Source organism: Lolium perenne, chromosome 2, assembly GCF_019359855.2.
Source record: "Lolium perenne isolate Kyuss_39 chromosome 2, Kyuss_2.0, whole genome shotgun sequence".
NCBI lineage: Eukaryota > Viridiplantae > Streptophyta > Magnoliopsida > Poales > Poaceae > Lolium > Lolium perenne.
In genome coordinates, this window is record NC_067245.2 from 244,635,852 (window position 1) to 244,643,555 (window position 7,704).

The window sequence follows — 7,704 nt, forward strand, 5'->3', positions numbered from 1 at the left end:
TTTTTGTGTTTTTAATATGGAGAACGCAAACAAGATAATAAATAAAGTAAAGCTAGCAACTAATTTTTTTTGTATTTTGATATAATGCAGCAAACAAAATAGTAAATAAAAATAAAGCCAGACAAAAACAAAGTAAAGAGATTGGAAGTGGAGACTCCCCTTGCAGCGTGTCTTGATCTCCCCGGCAACGGCGCCAGAAAAAGCCTGCTGTCGTGCAGTTGACGTGGGAGTTAGAAATCTCTGTGGTGTAATTTCCTTCACGTCCCCGGCAATGGCGCCAGAAAAAGCCTTGCTGCTTGTGACGGTAAAGCACACGTCCGTTGGGAACCCCAAGAGGAAGGTATGATGCGTACAGCGGCAAGTTTTTCCCTTAGTAAGAAACCAAGGTTATCGAACCAGTAGGAGTCAAGAAGCACGTTGAAGGTTGATGGCGGCGGAGTGTAGTGCGGCGCAACACCAGGGATTCCGGCGCCAACGTGGAACCTGCACAACACAACCAAGATACTTTGCCCCAACTTAACAGTGAGGTTGTCAATCTCACCGGCTTGTTGTAACAAAGGATTAGATGTATAGTGTGGATGATGATGTTTGCAGAGAACAGTAGAACAAGTATTGCAGTAGATTGTATTCGATGTAAAAGAATGGATCGGGGTCCACAGTTCACTAGTGGTGTCTCTCCCATAAGATAAATAGCATGTTGGGTGAACAAATTACAGTTGGGCAATTGACAAATAAAGATGGCATGACAATGCACATACATGTTATGATGTGTAGTGTGAGATTTAATTGGGCATTACGACAAAGTACATAGACCGCTATCCAGCATGCATCTATGCCTAAAAAGTCCACCTTCAGGTTATCATCCGAACCCCCTCCAGTATTAAGTTGCAAACAACAGACAATTGCATTAAGTATGGTGCGTAATGTAATCAACAAATACATCCTTAGACATAGCATTGATGTTTTATCCCTAGTGGCAACAGCACATCCACAACCTTAGAACTTTCTCGTCACCGTCCTGCATTTAATGGAGGCATGAACCCACTATCGAGCATAAATACTCCCTCTTGGAGTTACAAGTATCAACTTGGCCAGAGCCTCTACTAGCAACGGAGAGCATGCAAGATCTTAAACAACACATATATGATAGATTGATAATCAACATAACATAGCATTCATTATTCATCGGATCCCAACAAACGCAACATGTAGCATTACAGATAGATGATCTTGATCATGTTAGGCAGCTCACAAGATCCAACAATGATAGCACAATTAGGAGAAGACGACCATCTAGCTACTGCTATGGACCCATAGTCCAGGGGTGAACTACTCACTCATCAATCCGGAGGCGACCATGGCGGTGTAGAGTCCTCCGGGAGATGATTCCCCTCTCTGGCAGGGTGCCGGAGGCGATCTCCTGAATCCCCAGAGATGGGATTGGCGGCGGCGGCGTCTCTAGAAGGTTTTCCGTATCGTGGTTCTCGGTACTGGAACTATTATCGACGAAGGCTTAAGTAGGCGGAAGGGTAGGTCAGGGGGCGCCACGAGGGCCCCACACGCTAGGGCCGCGCGACCCAAGCCTTGGCCGCGCCGCCCTGTTGTGTGGGCGCCTCATCGCCCCACTTCGTATCTCCTCCGGTGTTCTGGAAGCTTCGTGGAAAAATAAGATCCTGGGCGTTGATTTCGTCCAATTCCGAGAATATTTCCTTACTAGGATTTCTGAAACCAAAAACAGAAGAAAACAACAACTGGCTCTTCGGCATCTCGTTAATAGGTTAGTGCCAGAAAATGCATAAATATGACATAAAGTATGTATAAAACATGTGAGTATCATCAATAAAGTAGCATGGAACATAAGAAATTATAGATACATTTGAGACGTATCAAGCATCTTCAAAACGTCAGCCCTGAAATGTGCACGCCAGCTCCTTGAGCTGGTTTCATCAAGGAAAACATCGGCTGGTCCCAGTTTATCGACCCAGACTCAAGCCCCTTGATTTTTGTAACAAACTTCTCTTTGATTTGATGTGAAACGATGTTCTGTGGCAAAACTTGTGTTTGTAATAAACTCCGTGCTAGCAATGTTGCTAGTACACCCTTGTCATGACATTTTCACTTGCACTCTCCCGATGGGAGTAACTTTTGATGATGAAGCGAAGTGATCCGTCAGACCTTTAACGCTGTTCTTTGCAGGTTTTCCCAGTGCCCACGTTTGTCGATGACTCTTCGGGTGCCCTTTCTGAAGATGATCGAATCCAGCGTATGAAGGATCGGATCGCGCAGATTTAAAAGGATCTGCGTATTACCTATGCCTTGGCTGCCATTATCAAGAAGAAGGGCGAGATTGCAGCCGACGTAGAGCGCTATGCTCTTACTGAACTTCATAAGGCCACTGAAAGTTTGACCTGTAAGTTCCCTGGTCCTTGTGCTCATTATTCTTTGTAAAAAAAAACGCATTGACTGATCTTTCTGTTGATTCCCTTGCTAGTCATAGCTCTGAACCGTGCTGAAGAGAACAAGCGGATTCACGAGCGCGTGAACGCATTGACCCAGCTGTCATCAGCCGAAGAGATTTTCTGGAGGGAGCACTCGAAAGCTTCGGCTGTCGCACAATTCCAAGATCGGATCCAGCAGGTCCACCATTTCTTCGACAAGTGCTACAAAGCCCTAAGGGTAATTTGGAGGACGATGTTCCCCTTGAACGCGTTCCCTCCTACGCTGTTGACTCTGATGTCTGAATTTGGGAATACCAAGAAGATTCGAGACATGGTGCGAGCTCAGGTTTTTGCAGGGGCCAGATTTACACTTGCCATCGTCCTTGCATGTTATCCTTCGGCAAATCTGCTGGCTATCGCCAACGCGGTTGGTGATTTGGAGACGCTGTACCCGAAGGTATTGTTGCCCGCCAATATAATTGTCGACAAGCTTGAAAAGGATTCGAAGGTACCTGAAGAAAGAGAGACTCCGCAAGAGTAATTCAGGGTTAAGTATTTATTGTAAATAGTTATTTTGGCTACTTCGTCCAAGCGTTTGGATTGCGTAGTTGAATTTTTGTGTTCGGTATATACATGTATATGTACTTTTACTGTGTCAATGCCGTTGGCAAATTTTGAAGGAGCAAATCTTAATTGCCCGTTTAAACGCATGTGTATTCGTTGGTCAGCAAATTATTTGAGTGATCAACTCGTGTTGCAGGTCTTGCTAAACCCGTTGTATGTGCAACTTTGCTTTCAACTGATGTATGTTCGGAGAGCAGCTCCCGAATATATCGAGTGCATTAACTTTGCCGATGAGCCCGTTGTTCTATGATATTTCCATAAGTGAAATATCGAACGTGGGTTGTGTTATATGTCTTTCCAAACTCTCGCTATTTACGGCGCTCGTAGAGGCATCTATAGCGGAAGGAAAAGTTAGCACCCTTGTTTATTTAGCACTCGTAGAGGCTTTTTCGGAGCGCGATCTTTTGCCGCGTACTACGTTGCACCGTCGTTCGCCAAGAGGCGTAAGCAGGGTTTACGATGATGCGGTTTGGGTGCTCCGAATTACTGCAATGCTTTTCAAGGAGTCAAAACTTAAGTTCTCATTAATAATAGCAACACGGGACTAAGGGGCAAAAAAGGAGAGCCCTGTTTGAAAAGAAAGGAAAAACTAGCGAACTGCTTAAGCAAGGAAAGGGTTCTTCTTATCTTCCGACTTATCCACCATGTTAGTGGTTATCGAAGCGTCGTTGATTTCACTAGGAGTCTCGACAGCGATTGCCAGTGTCTTGTTGTCTCCTATGAGTGTTGTGCCATCAACTGCCAAAGTTTTTGCTGCCGAAGTTTGTGCTGTAGAAGTTTGTGCTGCCGAAGCTTCTAGAGCAAGGTCGGCTGGCTTCTTCTTCATTCCTATGACGTGTTCTTCTTCCTTATTATCGCGTGACGATAACTTGGAAGGAAGATCGGTAATTTCCTGTTTCAGCCCAAACTTTGCAGCAATCCTCTGAAAGTCACGATCACAATTGTCCGAGCGTGAGAAACTTCCATAGACTGTGATGTTTGTCCCGTTGCCCCCAGGCATTTTAAGCTTGAGGTACGCGTAGTGCGGTACAACCATGAACTTGGCATAACCTGGTCTTCCGAGTATAGCGTGATACTGCGATTCCCAGTTCACGACTTCGAACTCGATCTTTTCCTTCCTGAAGTTGTCGGGTTTGCCAAAGACGACGTTCAGGTAAACTTTACCAAGAGAGTACGCCGGTGAAGTGGGGAGAATCCCATGGAAACAGGTGTCTGTTTCTTTTAGCATTCTCATGGTGATCCCTATACTCTTGATTGTGTCGACGAATATCAGGTTTAGTCCGCTTCCACCATCCATGAAGACTTTGCTCATCTTGAACCCCCCGACCTGCGCCTCGACTACTAAGGCAGCGTGTCTTGGTTTTGGTATGGTCATCGAGTGATCTGCTCAGCTGAACGTAATGTTCTGAGACGACCACTCGACATATTCAGGGATGTTCGCCATGATACTTTCTGCCAGATTGATTTCTCGAGTGAGCTTCTTCATTTCTCTTCTTGAAACACCTGTCATGTGGATCATGCTCATCTGCCCACGTGGTGGTGGAAACGCCTCATTGGGTTGGTGAGGTTGAGCCTGCTGGACCTGATACTGCGGTGGAGGAGGTGGTGGTGGCGGTGGTGGCTGTTGCTGCTGCTGGATGAGTTTCTGCATGTCAATGAACTGCCTACAATCTCTGAGCAAGTGGCTTGACTTCGTTTTGTTGTCCTTAGAATCAACGTACGAGTGCAAGTAACATGGAGCGTTGATCTGCTCGGCGTAGGGTAGTTCGGGAGTCCTCTGTGGTCGTGGTTTGTAATTGCCATGGTTTCCAGAGTTGTTCCGATTGCCATCCTGCCGATCGTCTTGTCTGTCGTCATACCGATCGTCCTGCCGATTAGAGTATCCTGCGGCTACCAGGTTACTATCGTCATAGCTGCGGTTTTTCCTCTTCTTGTGGCGATCCCTTCGTCCACCCGAGTCGTGCTTCGGTTGTTCGTCGTCTTTGTCGTCACTGCGCTGTCGCGGCTTTCGTACGTTGTCCTCGCCATCAGCCCAGCTGTTGGCGATTTCCATTAACTTGGTTATGGTTTTTGGCTTTTTGCGCCGGAGTTCCTCTATGTAGCTTTCACGTCGGATGCCATCGCTGAAGGCCTCGATTGCTCTGTCGACAGATACATCTTCAGCAGCATTTAGGAGCTTGGTGAATCTCCCGATGTATGCGCGCATCGATTCCTTCTGCTTTTACTAGCAATGTCGTAACTCCTCAATCCCGACGGGCCTTTTGTATGTTGCTTGGAAATTGGCAACGAAAGCGTCTACTAAGTCGTCCCATGATTTGATGGAGCCCTTTGGCAGGCCTCTTAACCAAGCTCGTGCCGAGTCCTTCAGGTAAAGCTGCAAGCATTGCATTGCTGCTATCTGGTTTCCTTTGTGCAGAATCACAGTCTGCAGGTAGTCGTCTATCCAGGACCTTGGTTCCTGCTGTCCATCGTATTTGGCGGCGTCAGTAGGGGTGGGTTTGAACTTTCTGGGTGGCATCACCTCGCGGATTTTGTAGCTTAAACAATCTGCTCTCCTTAGCTCGCCGTCGTTCTCCTGACTCTCATTCGAAGAATCACTGTCATATTCCTCCCTAGCGGCACGTCGTCGCCTTGCCTTATCAATTCTGCTCTGGGTGATTTCATCTCGAGCATCTCTCGCATAATGCTTTGAGCCACTAGCCTGCAACGTGGTCTTTTCCTTCAGTGGGACCAGATTGTCTCCCAATATTGCGAGACTTTCTAGGGCACCTCGATGGGCTTGAGCCATGGAACCTTCAGGGCGCTGATTGATGAGGTATGCAGCGAGATTGGCAGTCGCTCCCGCGAAGGTTTTTGGTCGTGGCATGCCCGCGGTGTCCGTGGTCATAAAGGACTTGGTCAGATTCGACGTTATTTCTCTAGCTTCATCTTCCGAGAGCCTGAATAATCTTGATCGGTGCTTGCCTGCCCCTTGAGTGCTTCGAGAGGCGCTTCCTCACGAGCCTCTCCGTCGTTCACTAGATTGGTCTGTCGCGGATAGGCGTCTCTCGAGGGTGGCTTGCTCTTTGGATAGTCGCTCCCGGTTTTTTTCCAATATGGAGCGGTAAGCGTTGAGGGTTCCAATCGTGGTTCCTGCAGGGAGCGGCGTGTTGTTAAGCACGGCTGCCCTGGCCGCTGCCCACTCCTCCTCTGCAATGGTGTAATCGTTGTTGTTGTTACTGGCGCTGTTCTCAAAACTTGCTCGTCTGCTGGAGCGGGGGGTGTGATCTCCGTCCCCCCTATTCCTCGTGTTATTGGCGACATAAACATGGTGGTGTGCCGTTCTTCGGGTGGCACTTTGGACGATGCTGTCGACACTGTCCTCTCCCGATGAGTACTGGGCATTGCAGATGAACGGTGTGTCACTTGATCCTAGCCCGTGCCTAGTATCACAGTTCAAGCAGTAGTACGAAGTCATCTCCGAAGATGTGGCATTGTCAGATCCAACCGACATGGAAGACGTTGAACGAGGAGTCGATGGCGCGGGCGAGTTCGTTGAGCCTATCAGACCAGCCGAAAGGTCGACTGATGACGACGTGCTTGGACCTGACGATCTGGGGGCGAGTGGTTCTAGCAATCGAAGGACTCCTTCCGAGTTGACGTTGTAGTGGACGCTGCAGAAGGTCATCTCCATGTTTCCTTGTAGATCAGAAAAGGTCGAGCGAGATGAGTCGCTGTGCGGGGTGAATTCGTAGGAGCCGAAGCGAATCGGGCTTCCCAGACTTGGCGATGACGGTGTCGATGAAGCTGCCGATGACATGATTGGATCCGCCGATGACTGATCTTGTGCCGACATGGTTCCCACAGACGGCGCCAATTGTCGAGGGTACTCCTCGGCAATGCCCTTCGATTGGGGCTTAGGGTTGATGGAATCCTGTAGGCTGACACGAGACATCGGTTCACAGACAAGCGGGGAGAGCGATTTACCCAGGTTCGGGGCCCTCGATGAGGTAAAACCCTTATGTCCTGCCTGTCTGATCTTGATTATGAAGATATTGGGTTACAATGGGGTGCCGAAGGGTTCGGCTGAGATCTCGTCGAGAGGCTAAGTGCTGCGGCGACCTAGCTCTAGACTTTTGGTGGCTAAGATTGCTATGATTGATCGTGTCCCTCGGCAGCCCCTCTCCTGGCCTTTATATAGGAGGCCAGGTCTCAAGAGGTCTAACCGAGTACGACTAGATTTACAGTAGTTCTAAATCTAAACTTTCCTTGTTCGGCTCGTTCCTTGTCTTGCCCGCCAAGGAACCTTCTGGTGCGCTGATACGTCTCCAACGTATCGATAATTTCTTATGTTCCATGCTACTTTATTGATGATACCTACATGTTTTATGCATACTTTATGTCATATTTATGCATTTTCCGACACTAACCTATTAACAAGATGCCGAAGAGCCAGTTGCTGTTTTCTGCTGTTTTTGGTTTCAGAAATCCTAGTAAGGAAATATTCTCGGAATTGGACGAAATCAACGCCCAGGGGCCTATTTTTCCACGAAGCTTCCAGAAGACCGGAGGACTTACGAAGTGGGGCCACGAGGCGGCGCCACAGTAGGGCGGCGTGGCCCAGGTGCTGGCCGCGCGGCCCTAGCGTGTGGGCCCCTCGTGT